The sequence below is a fragment of the Vigna angularis genome, chromosome 10, assembly GCF_016808095.1.
Source record: "Vigna angularis cultivar LongXiaoDou No.4 chromosome 10, ASM1680809v1, whole genome shotgun sequence".
Taxonomy (NCBI): domain Eukaryota; kingdom Viridiplantae; phylum Streptophyta; class Magnoliopsida; order Fabales; family Fabaceae; genus Vigna; species Vigna angularis.
This window is the reverse complement of record NC_068979.1, coordinates 3696819-3715702: the sequence shown is the minus strand read 5'-3', so window position 1 is coordinate 3715702 and position 18884 is coordinate 3696819. Positions and strand designations below refer to the sequence as shown.

General features: G+C 29.3%; 2 long non-coding RNA genes across 2 annotated transcripts; both read right to left on the bottom strand.

Annotated features, from left to right (window-relative positions):
* Nucleotides 1-14714: 14714 nt before the first annotated feature.
* Nucleotides 14715-15596, bottom strand: LOC128194324 (uncharacterized). Its single transcript, XR_008245745.1, has 2 exons — nucleotides 15498-15596; nucleotides 14715-14889 (listed from the first exon to the last, which is right to left on the bottom strand). It is a non-coding gene; the product is annotated as an uncharacterized LOC128194324 (long non-coding RNA).
* On the bottom strand, nucleotides 15597-16179 carry LOC128194323 (uncharacterized). Its single transcript, XR_008245744.1, has 3 exons — nucleotides 16139-16179; nucleotides 15925-16054; nucleotides 15597-15826 (listed from the first exon to the last, which is right to left on the bottom strand). It is a non-coding gene; the product is annotated as an uncharacterized LOC128194323 (long non-coding RNA).
* Between the last annotated feature and the right edge of the window lie 2705 nt (nucleotides 16180-18884).

Sequence of the window (18884 nt, the reverse complement as noted above, 5' to 3'; positions counted from 1 at the left end):
GCTCCACTATAATCATACTGCAAAAAGCTATGGTAATCATTTTTATAATAATATATTCAAATTATTGACATATGGAAATATTGTCAAACACTTAAAATATATGATAATTATATTATTTTATTCTTGTGTTAATATTTTTCATTTCATGTTTTTGTTGCTTTTTACTAGTCATTTTCCGGCTTACCACAGGGAAGATAATAGATAGAATGCTTTCTTCATCTTTTTATAATTTTGTACGTGGAAGTTTTAATCTTTATCACCTATCTTAATCTTAAGTACATATAAGTACCACACACATTATCTGTAAGTTGTTTATATACGAAGTTTACAAAAAATTTAAATTATTAAAGAATCTTATTTTTTTTATCCCTACTAGAAAATTCACGGTTTTTTTCATTTTCTATATAATATTATCAACGTAATCCCTCCTGGGGTATATGTTTGATTCGAAAACCTTTGTAGTATCATTATGAATGTTATTTTTAAATAATTTAATACATTATGCTATTTTAAATGTGAAAATAAATCTTCATACTCTTGTAAAGTTCAAAAAATGCTTGGTTTGTTTATAAATGAAGTTATTGATTAATTTTTTTTATAATTTAGTTAAAAAAGTATTTTTTACGCATCGATAATAGTAGATCCACAAACACATGCAAGATGAATATGCATGTGATCGATATTGTTTAAGTTTAGAAAAAACAAATAACATTCTTCATGGTTTTATGCAACTCTTACAGACACTTTTATAATTTGGTGAGAAAAAACGAGCCAATATAATATTCACAGACACCTAATAATTTTAGAATGGAATCAATATAATAAATATTTATTTATTGAAAAGTGGATTTTATTTGACACGATTTGTCGAACTGATAAGTTTTCATCACTTTAGTTGCTGTCTTTATATCATTTTAGGTTCTGTTTTTATTCGCCCTTTTTCGGGCACACTGTCCCTAATCTCTGTCCCATCACATGCATGACTTTTATATATTGGCATTTTTAAGGTGACATTTTATGTATTATTAAAAAATAAAACAAAAAACATTAGAGTAAAATTGTTACATAATTGTTGTTTGATGCAGTGGCTGGGTTGTGTACCACATATACAAAGGCAGAAGAGTGAAAGCAAAACTCACTTTACATCATATCCTTCTTTTCAAACCTTTTAAACGTGTAATACATTATTTTTGTTGGCATATACAATTTAATTTTAGATTGGCGACATTTTTTTTTACAACATTTTAACATTATTTACGTATCATTATATAATTAGTCCAAAATTACTTTACAATCAATAATAATAATCATAAACATTAATATAGACCAATTACAAAATGATACGTAAATGATGTTAAAATATTATAAAAATAAAAAAAAATATCAAAATATCATTATCCTTTAATTTTAGTGGAACTTTATTGCTTTTGATTAATCATTTACCTTAACACCATCTCGGAGAAAATGGGTGATCTTTTATGTATACAGTAAAAATTCAAATTATTACTTTTATTTCATTTAAGAAGCAAATGGGTAATGACAGAATTTTCACTGTACTGTATAATTTACCCATCTCTCATTAATTCACGTTTTTAGAAGAACATTGTATAATGGTCAATTTTAATATTAAAATTTTACAAATTGGACTATTATTCAACAAATCAGTCAGTCGTATATTTATTAGGCACTTACACCATAAATCGAACATATTTACATATAAAAAGTATTTATCAACTTTTGAATTTTTGAATTGTAATTAAGTTAATCATAATTAAAAATTTATTTTAATACTTATAAATATAAATATAAAATAAGAAGATATCTGATAACATTTATTATAAATTTAAAATCTTACTATGAACATTAAAATGTCTTTAGTAAATACCTACATGTATGGTTTAGAATTTTAATATTGAGAATTAAGGATAACTTTATAACAAATACCTAAAACAACATTACAGGATTGAAAAAGAAAGATAAATAAATGTTTTGATTATGATTTTTCACCCTATACCCCGAAATATTAACTAAAATAATAGTAAAAAATTTGTTTAAGAATTTGCATAGATGATATAATATATAAAACCCGAAGCAAGTTGTTTATATGCACGTGATCTTGCTTAAGTATAAAAAAGCTAATGTTAATCAGAATTTAATATAAGCATGACACAAGTTATCATAGTTTTGTGGTCCAATGTGATAGATATTCCACGGAAGAGAATATTATAGTTGATGTCAAACACCGTGTATTCCATTTTCGGTTGAGTACTAAAATGTTCACACAAGAAGATAAACTATATAATAGTAGCAACAGTTCGTGTGTTTATGACACTTGGTTTTATTTAATTATGGTTTAACTGGAGTAGTGAGAAAGACAAATGAAAAAACGATTGATTATGAGAGTTGATTAGAGAATCAAATTAAAATGTCAGCAAAGTAAATGTGTTTATGGCTGTACTTTGGAGAGAGTGGTTGAATTGATCAATGTTATATTATATTTTTTTGACATTCCTACATGTGCGCACAACACACAGAGACAGAATATATTATATTTGAAAATTTTGAAAAAGAAAATGTTTTAACACATATTTCTTAGCAATATTTGGATACAGTATATATATTATTTTTTTATTAATTTATTATTTATTATTATATTGATATTTTAAATTTAATAAAAAAATAATATATCTTCAATATCAAAATATTGTAAAAAATTTGTGTTAACGTATCATCATTATTATTTAAAAAAAAATACTACTTCGATTTCGCTAATTTAACATCTTACTAACCATGTTATTTCCTTTTTGACATATCTTCTTCGGTGAGGATTTTTGAAAGGGAAAGTTTTTTTTTTTACAATTTAAAAGAAGAATTTTTTTGCTGTAATAAATAGTTTGGTAATATTTTACTTTATAAATTGATATTTTTGTTTTCTCTTTTGGTTTGAAATGTATTATAGTGTTTGTTTGAAATGTATTATATTGTTTACTCGTTATCGTTAATGAATATATTGAAGGGACATTATACATTGACCAGAATAGTATAATATAGAGAAATGGTCTAAATTTTGTCTAATAAGAATGTTACAACATATAGCAACTTCCATGAAATACATATATACCTATTACGAAGATTGGTTTTATAACTGTCAAATCATGTCTTCTTACATTTTCTTACTAACTTTGTTATTATTACTATAATATTTTTATTTTATAATTATTTTTAAAATTCAATTGTCTATAATTAGTTGATACACATATGTTTAGTTATATATAAATATTTTTAATGTGAAAAGATTCTCAAATGTTATCTGTATAGTATAAATAGTCTAAATAAATATGATGTTGAGAAAATGGAATTGTCACGTAAATAAGTTTAATGACAAAGTAATCAATTTTATAATTAAAAATATGATGGAAATTCATACCTCCCATTAATATTACCATTTAATTGCATCTTAGTAATCATATATTTACTTCTAAGATGAAGATATGTAACGTCATTATTGCACGTAGATTTTACCCTCATTCTTTGCCTCCATGTGCAAATGTCAAAAACCCGAACACTTTTAAATGAATGTATGATGTTAAATTGATGTTATCACAATGTGGCACCCTAAATTACTAAATAATAAGATGAAAACTCTAAAAAAAAAAAAATTGTTAATGCAAACAACTCTTATCTTATTCTTTCACATGCATGTCTTCAATGCACCATCTAACGGTTGAAAGTTGATAACTATGTAACCCACTCACCAAATTTTAGTGAATAAAGTGTAGTTGCATTCGGAGTAATGTTGTCCTCTCAATATGCAAAGTGCACTATAACATAAAGTAAAACATAATGAAAAAGTTTTGTTAATAAAGTTTTGAATAAAAAAGTTCCCAATATCTTCATATCTTCATGATTAGTTTTTATGGAAAGCAATATTTCATTTTTCTTTACAAATATTCACACTCAACGTTTAATAAATACGTTTAATAAATATGTGAATATATTGGTAAAGGATTTGTACTGTGCCGATTATTGTTACATATAGAGCAAAATATCATGACCGATTAGATAGATTACAATGGAAAATAATTAATAATTTAGCTAATATAAACTAGTTAGTATAATTAGATTTAAACAAAATTGAGTCGTGATTAAATTAACTATAATCAGAATTTCATGAATAAAACTATAAATTCAGGTAAAAGGAATAATTATTGAGAGTTTTATGACATATTCATTATAATTTTTATTGTTTAATTGATCAAATTTGAATTGACTTAAGTATTGGAATATCTTCATAATGTATACTCGATTGGAGAACAACTATCCAAATAGGAGGAGACAACTAAAAAGTAAGTGGTAAGAAAAATGTTTTAAATGAAAATTCGACGTCACCCAAAACATTTCGGAGCCTATCGTGAGACCAAGCAAAAACTTCTAAAGCCTACTGGTGAGCACAAGAAATATGATAAACAACCAAGCATTAGGAAACTATCAATGATTGGTTGGATCTGATGGAGATGTTAAGAAAAATGCAGAGACAAATGGATGAATGCAGAGGAAGTATGAGATGAGATAAAAACATTATCAGATTATTCAGGAAGAGAAGGGTGATAAAGATCTTGTGTCATCCATCCCAACTCTTCAAGAACCAATTAAGCAACCCCGGGATACACCAGACCAAACAGTCCAGGTAAGTAGTTTTATGGTGAACAAAAACTACAATCTGTAACACGGCTAATTTGTTGTCGTTCGTCACATAGATCATATAGAGATCCATTTGTCAAATAACTAGAAAATGTAAGTGTTCAATATATATATATATATATATAACAAATACATCAAAATCTTGATGAATCAAATGACATTGTACATTACAAATGACATCATGTGGTGTCGATTTTTCTCAATTTCACTGGAAGAGAAAATCCTTGCTTGGTTTTCTATATCGATGGCCGAGTCCATAATTGTTTTGCTACCATTCAAGTGAGATTCAGACCCCAATTTGACCTAATCGTACCGAAAACTTCCGAAAGGTTTTGCTCATTCTGTTCTATAGTTGTGTTGACGTGAATCTTCTCAAAAAGTACAACCACTCCTTTCTCCTGCTTCCTGATCTTCGATCGGATTTTTATTGATGACACTGTTTACATAAACCAAATTTTGTTTGGATTATCCGATCTATGACACTGCATGTGTTATTGGTAAAAAAAAAGACTGCAGCGTGAATAGTCTTCTACGAAAATAGCTGGTAAAGTAGATATGTTATTTTAAAAAAGAAAAACAGGCTTTTACAAAAGTATTCTTAAAGTAAATCAGTTTTTCTTTTTGAAAAACAATTTTCATATGTCTGAAAAGCTAAGGTCCCATGACTCTTTTTTTTCTTTTGTCGAAACTTTTAATGTTGTGCTTCTCTGCCCCATTTTGGCACCCATAATCGGGTCCCACAGTACCAGTGCAAACATACAAACAGTGGACCACACTAACTAAATTAAGGTCACAACATATTATATGATCTATTCAAAGACTGTTTAAGACCCTTCATTGTCACTCACACTCATGAAGACCAGTGGTTCAAGGAGGATTTTTTACTTTCATAAATAAATTAAAGCAAAATTTTAAAAAGTTAAATAGATTTTTTTTATATTAAAATAATGAATAAAATGCTCGTTTTTGTATTAGTTAATTAAGAGAATAAATTATTTTCCTTTTGTGAATTTTAAAATAAATCAGTGACATTTGTATTTAAGTATTTTACATAAAGAATACGGCCATGCTAAATTACTAAAGCGAGCTTCAATTCCATTTTTAATATGTTATAATTTTTTATAGATAACATTGTTTAATTTAAATCCATCTCCATAAACAAACGTAAAAGTTAAATATTCAAATACAATCTTGAAATCACTTCATGTTTCTTATTAAATTTAAATATATTATATTTGTAAATATGTTATAAATTATTGGTTGTTTATTGATTTGATATACTTATCTGTCTTATTGGTTGTCCGTCGATTCTTCTTGATCAGATTTTATATTTGATTTGTATGTTTTTATGGTTAAATTTTGTTTAAATAAAACTTTTCCTATTAAATTAGTCTCATTCTCTTTTATACTTTTTCTTTCTCTCTCTTCTTATGTTTATTATCAATGTTTATTATCAACTTTAATTCATAACATCTTATCAACAATATGTTTTAACCAAATATTATTATTAGTAATATTTTATGTGTTAGTTTTAAAAATGTTAAACTTTGAAAATTTTAAATTTGTGGTCCTTAATATTCTAATAAAGAATGTCTTACATCAAGGGTTAGATGTTGAAATACAAGGCAATTAGTTTTAGTGATGTCATTAAAGAAATAAATAAAGCGTATAGGAACTAATTTACTTTTACAACAATAATATCATGAAAAATGATTTTACAAATATTTTGAATTTATTTCATATCTTCTCATGGTTGAACAAAGCAGTGAGTTTTGATGAAAAATTATGAAATCGTCCAACTATCTATGCTCAATTCCCAAAACTTAATGCAACAATTCTGACTCATTTTTTCATACTACATGGTTATGGCCTTGGACATGGTCATGCTAATGATCATGATTATAACATAGTCATAAAGAAATTCCAAAGAGACATTTTATTGTTAGAAGTGGAACAATAATTTGAAAAAGAAAAAAAAAGTGAAAATAATGACAAATAATATGAAAATATATGTTATTATTATGGTAGCAAAGTTCATTGGAGTCATACTTGTAATACATCAAAGCATTTTAAAAGAAATACAATTTGCTTACGAAGATGGTGATTTTATTATGATTATATGAATATCACTAATTTTGATATTGTTGTATTATTTGTTAAATGAGATGGAAACATTGATCACCTCGTTAATGATCAAAATGTTAATATATATATATATATATATATATATATATATATATATATATATATATATATATATATATATATATATATATATATATATATATATATTGTGTAATATTTATCTACAAAAATTATTTTATAGTTTAAAACTTAAAGTTACGAAACTAGTAATATAAATAATGATTTATAATTTTTATAATTTGATTACATGTCATGTATAAAATATTAAAAGTGATCATATAAAGTAAATATTGATCAAAAAAGTCTATTAAGACAAGGACTATTCAACATTGTTATAATAAGAGCGAGAAAAGAATGTTATAAAGTTCACTTTTTAAACAAGGATAATGATACTTTGATAACATTTTTTTTGTAACATTTTAACATCATCTATGTGTCATTCTGTGAATGTCCATGTTAGTGTTTATGATTATTATTATTGATTGTAGAGTAATTTTGGACCAATCACACAATAACACGTAAATGATATTAAAATGTTATCTAAAAAATGTTTTAAAAGTATCATTATCCTTTAAACAAAACATGAGTGCCTTATAAAAAAGACAAGAATGACATAAAGTTTATTTCACATGAAAAATCAAATCTCTAATAATGATGCATAGTTGGAAGATAAAAACATAAATACACACAAAGATTACTTTATAAATAAAGGAAACATTAGTGGTAAGTACTGTGTGTAACTAAAGTGAGCATGCTAAAGTGAATAAACAAGTGAATGATAACATATAAGAGAAATTATTTTAGATACGAGATTAATTTGATGTAGTATTTATATGCCTTCTAATTATAACTTATTGTGTGAAGAAGAATTTTAGACAAAAAGATTAGTTTGATATATCCATTTTTTTTTTGTTAAAAATAGTAATAGAGTGATATATGAGATATTTAAAATTAATTATAGTTATATTTATTATAAATTGCATTTAATTTTATTTATAGTCGTAAAACTATTACTGAAACAATTTATAACTATTGTTTAAAGACAAAATATAATTACTTTAGACAAAAAATATAAAGAACTTCAAAATAATTTATTTCAAAATTAACAAGCTCATATTTTTGGTTTAACAAAAGACAATTTAACCTGCGTGTATTAAATAACACCATCATTCTATTGTTAAAGACAATATGATAATGAGGATGTATAAAGTTTGATAATGCTAACTACTTATTTAGGGTACTCTTTTATTATTGATTTCACTACATTTACATTAAAATATAAATAATTAATTTTATTAATTAAAATTGATTTCATTATATATATAAATATAGAATAATTAATTTTATTAAGTAAAATAATATAAATTTGTATGATAAATTTTCTAAAGACAAAAACATTATTTTTTTCTTTTATATCTACAATCCTTTTTTAAACACAAAAACAATAACGTTTTTTAAAATATCTTTTTTTGTCTTTTTTAATTTAATTTTTTTATGTTTAATTATATTTTAATGTTTAGCAAGATTAAAAGGAAATATAAATTATTAAAAAGAATGTGAAATGATATAATAACATCAAAATTATTTTATTATTAATTTTTTTGTGTATCAAATAATTATCAATTACAAGTGTATAATACCTATATATATATATATATATATATATATATATATATATTTATTTTTTTGTTTAGTAAATAACATTTAAAAAATTTCTATTGTTTTGTATTTAAACTCCAAAAAAAATGATAATCAACATCCAAATTCCCAAACATGAAAATAGTACTAAAATGGTATAATTATAATTTGTCTAACTGCATGAATCATTTATCAAATCTTAATATATGTGTTTTATTCATGGAAATTCTTTTGCAAAGATTGAGTCATGAATGTGTTGGACCTCAAAATAAGCTTCTTATATTTTAAAAAAATATATAAATTTGTCGTTTTGGGCTTAATTAGAGGGTTTGATGAATGGATTTTTGAGTGTTTCATCTACACTTCCAAGGATTTCATCTGCATCTCCAAAATTTTTTTAAAGGGAAATGATACTTCGACAACCAGTTTTGACAACATTTTGACACGGGCCACGTGTCAAAATGCCATTGGTCCAGGTGGAAAATGATTTCAGAATTTTATATGACGTGGAAATGCACTCAAGTGGCAGAGAGGTTTGAAATTGGAGGGTTTCATTTTCAGTTTTGGCAATTTGAATTTGGGGCATTGGGAGAGAGAGAAGAGAAGATAAGGTTGAGAGAGAGCGGGAACCCTAGAGCGAGAGTGTCGTCGGAGTCCGTCTTCCTCGGACCAGTTCCTCCGACCACCCACGAGTTCTGCCGGAGTCCGTCTTCCTCGGACCATCCAGGTGTGCCGCCGGAGTCCGTCATCGTCCGACCAGGCACGAGTTCCGCTGGAGTCCGTGTTGGGGCATTGGGAGAGAGAGAAGAGAAGGTTGAGAGAGAGCGGGAACCCTAGAGCGAGAGTGCCGTCGGAGTCCGTCTTCCTCCGACCAGTTCCTCCGACCACCCACGAGTTCCGCCGGAGTCCGTCTTCGTCCAACCTATAGCGTTCTCATTGAGGGTTGCCGCAGCTCCGTCTTCGTCTTCCGTTCGACCCAGCCACGACTGCCGTCGGAGCTCGTCTTCTTCGACGTATACCGTTCCGATTGAGGGTCGCCGCAGCTCCGTCTTCGTCTTCCGTTCGACCCAGCCAACCAAGCGCGCGTTTTCAGCGTCCATTCCTCCAACCCTCTTCGTTCGACCTATAGCGTTCCCATTGAGGGTCGTCGCACCTCCTTCCGTTCGACCCAGCCAACCAAGCGCCCGTTTTCAGCGTCCGTTCCTCCCACCCGCTTCGTTCGACCTATACCGTTCCCATTGACGGTCGCCGCACCTCCTTCCGTTCGACCCAGCCAACCAAGCGCCCGTTTTCAGCGTCCGTTCCTCCCACCCTCTTCGTTCCCTGTGTCGGACACACTGGCAATCATGTTCATTAAAGGTTGGTTTATTTGTATTGAGTGGAATGAATTTGTAATAGATGTATGATGTTGTTTATGTACGATGTTGCTTATGTATGATATGGTGTTTGTAAGGTGTACAAATATGACATGTTGGATGGCGGTGGAATGTGATTTATGTATGATGTTGGTGGTTTGTTAATACCCTTTGTTGAATAAATAAATTGTGTGGTGATTAATACTATGGACATGAGAACATAAACATTATTGGTTTGATGATACTGAAAATGTTTGTCCCAAGTGCCAAAATTTATGGAATAGAGGACCCTTGCGGTGGCTGCCGGAGCATCGCCGGAGTGCCGCCGGACCCTTTCAAGGTATGGTTAAGTGTGGGTTGAAGTTGTGTAGAAGATTTAGTGGTTGATGGCGTTTTTGGGTGGAAAGTATGAAGTTTTTTTCTAATTTTTTTGACCATTTACTGGTTTAGTTCTTTTGACACAATCATTATGCCATTTATATACAATTCCATGTCCAATGAACCATTTTTTTGTAAAACTCATGGTGCAGAAACTGCAGTGGTAGCAAAGACAAAATAAGTGAGGACTGCAGGCAAATGTTTTGCACAACCAAGTCAACTACGTTGCAGGTACAACACTTGCACACTCCAAGCCAACCAAACTTGTAAGTTTTTAATGCTTATTTCTGCAAAAAAATTATTGTTTCATTGATATGTTAAATAACATTATTTGTATTTTGGACTTTGTTTGATGTAAGTATGATTGTGGAGTTATTGTTTTGAGATTTATGGAGTTGTGGCTATTGGCTTTTTTTGACGTCACATTTTATTTGCAGTTTCATTGGAAACCCTGGTCTATGTGGCTATTGGCTGGATTCATCTTGTCAAGGGTCTCACGCTACCGAGCGAGGTCAGTTGAACTTTCTAGCAGAATACCATATTGCTCGTTCACATTTTTGTTTTATGGTTATATAGTAATTAGAAAATCTCTAGTCTTCAAAAGATCTTCCCATGTTAATTTTGGTTGTTATTCTTGTGAGAATATGTTGGGTAATGTAAGGGATTGATAATGTTGGAACTCTAAGATGGGAGAATATGTCCCCTTCCATCTATGTTTTGTTGTATGGTTCTATTGTATAGTTCTATAAGCACCTAAAAGTCTGTAGTTCCTCCCTTGAAAGATATTCCCATCAATGTTTTGTTTTTATAGTTTTGTGTTGTCTAGGTTGCTAATCTGATTCTTCCGCATTTCCTGTGTAAGTAAAAGATTTATAATGTCTTAGTTCCTGTCTTCATTGAGATTGAAAATCATGGGCATTTTCCTACAATGTTGTTATTTATATTTTTTCCCAAATTTCTCTCAGTTGCTCTATCTGTCGACATGTTTAGTAGCATCCGTTAATTAACTCCCCATCCATCATGTTATCCTATGTACTATTTTATATAGCAGTAATAGATCATGTATATGTAATCTATATTTGGAAGTTGGTATTATTGCTTCTCCACCTATGGTGCAGCTATAGTCTCGAGTAAACTTTAAAATGAACTTGTAGAAGATTTAGCAATGAAGAATATCTTTATTTCTATATTTATTCTAATTGATTTCTATCTGTCAATCAATTGTTGAATTATATATGTTTTCAGAATAATAATAATCCTTTATTCACTCAGTAACGATGCCTTTCAAATTGTTAAGATGCTCATGTTTTATGGAAGACATGATTTTATGGAACTAAGTTTTAATTTGATTTACTTCCCCCTTTAAATTAAGTTATTTGATAACATGCAGATGCCCTTATGGTTCATGAAGAGACAGGATCATTTGAAGTGAACCTTTTCTCTATAACAAGACTAGTTGATTCAAGTCAAACTTCAACAAAGCAAGTGAAACCTTTTTGTCAGCTTCACAAGATTCTCAAGTTCAAACTATCACCTAATTCTGAAATCCACAGCATCATCATAGATGAGGAGGTCGAGTGAATTTAAAGCTTACGACAGAACATGGGAATGGGTGCCAATTGTGTACCTTTTTGAAAAATTACCCATTCCCTTGGATTTTCTTTTAGATTTGTACATAGAACAAAACCTTTTTCAAACATTGTTCTTTCGTAGGTGTATATATATACATATGTTTAAGGATTATACCTCCAGTTTATCAAACAGTAAGTTAATGTGTTTGATTTGATAATTTTTTCTGATTATAAAGGGTGAGTTATATGTTGTTATTAAAATTGGAAAAAGAAATAAAATAATCGAGATATGGTTAGAATATCTACATTCAACTACAATGAAATTACAAAATTATTTCTGATGTATTTTCTGTTTGTAATATGATTTCAAAATCATTCTTCAGACCTTAGATTATGGAAGTATTTTTTTCTTCACGTGTGTGTAGAAATTAAAAAGGCTAGAAAAGTCACCTAAGTCGAGTATTCTACAAGTAGCTAGCTAGCCATGTGACGACTTTGTTCCCTAAGCATTCCTTTTTGTAATGAATGACTTTTTTATAGAGAAAATTTAATATCCAAATTGCCTAAACTGTTCAATCATTATGATGATGACTTTCAAATTAAGCATAATGAAAATGTGACGAAATTGTGAATTTTTTTATTAATTTGTTTAATAATAGGACTGTTTGTTTAAGTTTTATTTTTTAATAATACCATCACATATTAGCGATTTTGATATGCTTAGATAGAGTTAAAAGAAATAGAAAATCGAGATTATGAAGTTATGGGAGCATAGTTCAAATAAGTGGAGAGTTACGTTAGTAGTTATGCACACCAGGGTAGACTCACTTCAACATAAATGTTTCCAACTTCAAATATTGAGTATCATGTACAAACACCTTTAGTTTGAACAAGGACACCCCATCATGATCAAAACATACTGCCTAAGTAACCAAATGATGTTAAAAATAAAGAAATATACCTTCAATATAGGTGTGGGAGCATAGTTCAAATAAGTGGAGAGTTACGTTAAATATTGAGTATCAACACTGACTTGAACATAAATGTTTCCAACTTTAAATATTGAGTATCATGTCCAAACACCTTTAATTTGAATAACTGGGTACTTCAGGAAAAAGTTTTGTATAGACAGGTCAACTACGAAGATGACACTCATTTTGGACTGCCTAATTTATTTCTCATCATTTCTTCAACTTAAAAGTGATGTGAAACCACATAGTATGCCATTTATATAGAAGTTCATGACCAAGGAACCATATTTAGTAAAACTCATGTTGCACAAACAACACTGGTACCAAAAGCAAAATAAGCGGGTACTTAAGGCAAAAGTCTTGCACATGTAGGTCAACGACGAAGATGACACTCATTTTGGACTACCTAATTTATTTCTCATCATTTCTTCAACTTAAAAGTGATGTGAAACCACATAGTATGCCATTTATATAGAAGTTCATGGCCAAGGAACCATATTTAGTAAAACTCATGTTGCACAAACAACATTGGTACCAAAAGCAAAATAAGCGGGTACTTAAGGCAAAGGTCTTGCACAGGCAGGTCAACGACGAAGATGACACTCATTTTGGACTACCTAATTTATTTCTCATCATTTTTTAAACTTATAAGTGATGTGAAATCAATTATTATGTCATTTATATAGAATTCCATGGCAAAGGAACCATATTTAGTAAAACTCATGGTGCAGAAACAACAGTGGTAGTAAAGGCAAAATAAGTGGATACTTTAGGCAAAAGTTTTGCATAGGCAGGTCAACGACGAAGATTACACTCATTTTGGACTGTCTAATTTATTTCTCATCATTTCTTCAATTTAAAAGTCATGTGAAACCAATTATTATGTATTTATATAGAAGTTCATGACCAAGGAACCATATTTAGTAAAACTCATGGTGTAGAAACAGTAGTGGTAGCAAAGACAAAATAAGTGGATACTTGAGGCAAAAGTTTTGCACAGAAAAGCCAACTATGAAAATGACATTGATTTTGAAGTGGATAATTAATAAAATAAAAATAGTGAAATTTATTTCAAATATCTTAAATGGTTATATTTTTAAATTTCTATTTTTATAGTTCTTCTTAAATAAATTTGTATATATATTTTTTATTTTTAAAATTTTATGAATTTCAATTAAAAATTCTATATTTTTACTATTTTTTTAATTTTTTACTTTCTATTTTAAAACTCTTATAAATTTCAATTAAAAATTTGACATTTTGTTATATTTTTAATTTTCTATGTTTTAAATATAATTTTTAATGATTTTAAGTGGTGTTTTATATTTTTTACAAATAAAAATTTATTTATTTATCAATAAAAAAATAATTAAAGTGCATTACAGTAAAATAAAATTCTAGTGTAGAAAATAAAATGACGTGATATTAAAAATGTGAAAAAGTCTAGAAAAGAATTTTATATTATTATCAAGTTAACGCTATCGTGCTTCAAACTACAAATTGAGACATTTATATAAATTTTGGATAGTCAATGGAATAACAAAAAATTTAATAAAATCATTAATGATATATGTTAACAAAAATGAAATATATATATATATATATATATATATATATATATATATATATATATATATATATATATATATATATATATATATATAGTGTGTGTGTGAACATCCATGCAGAATGAAGACAAAGAGTGACATTTAAAGTTGCAAAATTATTGGTATGAAAATATTTCAGAGCGGTATTTCTCGGATAAAATCAAAAGGTGAAAGCAAACTAGAATGTAGAAACACTTGCGTGCAATGCTACTAAGGAAGCATAATCATTGCTCACTAATGCTTCATGTGTTCCCTTCTATGCTATCACACAACTTTTTACTACTACAATTAAACCAACATCCTTTGTAGTGGATAACCTGTGAGCCACTACTATTATGGTTCGATTCACCATAACACGCTCTAGTGCATCTTGAACCACTTTTTCAGATGCATCAAATGCACTAATGGCCTCATATAGTAGTAATATTTTTTGTATTCTTCACTATTCTCGTGCAATTTCCACCCATTGTTTCTGCCCTCTAGATAGTTCAATCTTTCTTTCCACTACTATTGTGTCGTAATCCTGCACATATAAATATTGATCAGACCAATGCATACATTATTCATAACATCCTACGGTGTCTTAAAAAACTAGTACAATTTTTTATTTTTGTGCATATGGTTGCAATAGTCTTAAGAGATGTGAGGTTATAAGACACTCTACATTACATTTTATAAACATTTGCTTACTATTTCAAAGAGGGGAGGGGAGAGGCAAATGTATAGTGTTATAACTAAGTCTTCGTAAGTCATTTTTCTATGCCTAAGAAATCTTCTTTAAAATTTAACATGATGCACCTTATCTTCCTTATACCCAAAGGCTAAAAAATCACATCAATGAAACTGGTTAATAATTTAAAGTTGTAAATAAAACATTATTAGAAACAAAATATTTTAATATCTTTATAATAAATATGTTGTGTATTCCATCCACTACGGCATGAATGACTTTAAGAAAATAAAATTCTTCACTCTTATCACAAGACTCACATGCTTTCTAGACATTAAACAAAACCCCAGTAAGAAGCAAAAAAACAAACCAAACAATTTCAAATGAACCCATGTTGTTAAAACAGTTCAAGACATCATAAGTAAATCATTGTAGGCACAATGGCATGAATTTAAATATACCTAGAGAGGAGTTCCAATCAAAAGCACATGGTGTTTGCTGGAAAATTGCATCAATGAAGAAAAACTCAGTCACCAAGGTGGCATTACTGTTTCAAACTCTCCAAGTTAATAATAAAGTGATGGGAGACAAATATAAGAGAAGGGAATAAACAAATATTAAGTACCAAGTCTCGTTATAAGAGCAATTATATCACTTCTATCTATAAATAGGGTAGCACTTACACAAAAAAAAGTTTGGTTTCAATATCCATCACTTTTCGATAAAGGCCCTGTCAATGATTCTCTCCAATTATAATTATTGATACAACTAGGGAAGCATGTAATGGTTCCTACATGAACAATTGATCACTAAAGAGCAGTAGAGAGTATGTAACTGGTGACAAAGCTACAAAAGTGATTCACTAAAAATAAAGAAGAAATGATATACCAATATAGCATTTTCACACGTCAGACATGCTAATTGCTCTGCTAGTGAAGATCGGTTTCCTATCACTTTAGCGTAGTATACAATTAATGTCCACTATTGGTTTTGTGTCACTCCATGCCCGCAACCGCAACTACAATTCATTTTCAAACAATAAAACCATCATAACCTCTTTTCAAACAAAGTTATAAGTGTTAATAATATTAAATCTACTTACATTCTTGTAACCTTCTTCTTTTGTGCAATCCATGACTACCAATCCAACAAAATTACAAAAACAATGTAAGAATAACCAAACAACATCTATACAAAAACAATAACACTACAAAATGCAATACAGTTCAATTATACGTGAAATTGGAAAGGATTAACAAGAAATGGACAACCACACAATATCATTATTTATATCAAAGGACCTTCTAATAAATCAAAGTCATCCAACCAGATTTCTTTCATCTATTAACTTATCAAATATCTATATTACAACAAAGGCAAAAAAAGTACATTACATTATTTTTGGAGGTCCTCTATTCCATAAATTTTGGCACTTGGGACAAACATTTTCAGTATCGTCGTACCAATAATGTTTATGTTCTCATGTCCATAGTATCAATCACCACACAATTTATTTATTCAACAAAGGGTATTAACAAACCACCAACATCATACATAAATCACATTCCACCGCCATCCAACATGTCATATTTGTACACCTTACAAACACCATATCATACATAAGCAACATCGTACATAAACAACATCATACATCTATTACAAATTCATTCCACTCAATACAAATAAACCAACCTTTAATGAACACGATTGCCAGTGGGTCCGACACAGGTAACGAAGAGGGTGAGAGGAACAGACGCTGAAAACGGGAGCTTGGTTGGCTGGGTCGAACGGAAGGAGGTGCGGCGATCGTCAATGGGAACGGTATAGGTCGAACGAAGCGGGTGGGAGGAACGGACGCTGAAAACGGGCGCTTGGTTGGCTGGGTCGAACGGAAGGAGGTGCGGCGACCCTCAATGGGAACGCTATAGGTCGAACGAAGAGGGTGGGAGGAACGGACGCTAAAAACGCGCGCTTGGTTGGCTGGGTCGAACGGAAGACGAAGACGGAGCTGCGGCGACCCTCAATCGGAACGGTATACGTCGAAGAAGACGAGCTCCGACGGCAGTCGTGGCTGGGTCGAACGGAAGACGAAGACGGAGCTGCGGCGACCCTCAATGGGAACGCTATAGGTCGGACGAAGACGGACTCCGGCGGAACTCGTGGGTGGCGGAGGAACTGGTCGGAGGAAGACGGACTCCGACGGCACTCTCGCTCTAGGGTTCCCGCTCTCTCTCAACCTTCTCTTCTCTCTCTCACAATGCCCCAACACGGACTCCGGCGGAACTCGTGCCTGGTCGGACGATGACGGACTCCGGTGGCACACCTAGATGGTCCGAGGAAGACGGACTCCGGCGGAACTCGTGGGTGGTCGGAGGAACTGGTCCGAGGAAGACGGACTCCGACGACACTCTCGCTCTAGGGTTCCCGCTCTCTCTCAACCTTCTCTTCTCTCTCTCCCAATGCCCCAAATTCAAATTGCCAAAACTGAAAATGAAACCCTCCAATTTCAAACCTCTCTGCCACTTGACTGCATTTCCACGTCAAATAAAATTCTGAAATCATTTTCCACCTGAACCAATGGCATTTTGACACGTGGCCCGTGTCAAAATGTTGTCAAAATTGGTTGTCGAAGTATCATTTCCCTTTTTTAAATACCCATAATGTCTCTAGTTAAGATGTCATTAATTTTTTATCCAGATTCTTTGATCCAGTTTTTTCCTTTTTCGAAAATATTTATTGCATTTCTCTTTCCGTTTTGGATTTCAAGTTTGGAAACCTCTTTTTGTTTTTTTCCATTTTCTCTTCTCTTTTTCACTTTGTCCATCTTTTTCCAGATAAATTCATAAATCAGCTTCTTGTTTTATAGTTTTTTAATAAACTTAAAACTACCTAAAATATTATTTAAATTTTTCATATCGATTTTAAATGTCAATTTATTTTTAATAAATTAAAAAACGTCATACAATTTATTTTATAATTTTTTTAAAAAAAATTAAAAATTAAAAAGTAATAGAATAATTTAATAATTGATAATTAAATTATAAAATCATAAACATATACAATAAATTAAACATTTATAAATAATCAAATATAGTTAAAAAAAACACCAAAATAATAATACTTAAGACTAACTAAAAAATATTTTACATTTTTTATATCAATTTTAAATAAATTTATCAATTTTTAATAAATTAAATAAATTCATATAGATAATTTAAATAAACATTTAGAAATAATATAATAAAATATTTTAAAATAATCAAATAAATATTTATGAATAATATAATTAAAAATTAAAAAAAACTGTAAAAAACATGTATCAGATATCTATATGAAAAAAAAAAGCATCGTAATCCGATGCTTAGTTTGTAAATATTTTGTTTTATAATTTAATTTTTTATATTTTTTTAATGAATTTAAAACTACTTAAAATATTATCTAATTTTTTCACATCAATTTTAAATTATTTATTCTTAATAAATTAAAATATGTCATATAATTTATTTTATAAAAAAATAAAAAAAGAAACGGTGTAAAAAATATCGGATATCCGAAAGAGAAGCATCGGATTATGACATCCGATGCTTAGTTTATAAATCTTTTGTTTTATAGTTTAATTTTTTATAACTTTTTAATAAATTTGAAATTACTAAAATTTTATTTAACCTTTTTTTTCATATCAATTTTATATACCAATTTATTTTAAATAAATTAAAAAACATCATACAATTTATTTTATAAAAAAATTAAAAAATAAAAAAACTAATAAAATAAATAAATTATTTATAAATAAGTTATAAAACCATAAACTAATACAATAAATTAAATATTTATAAATAATTTAATAT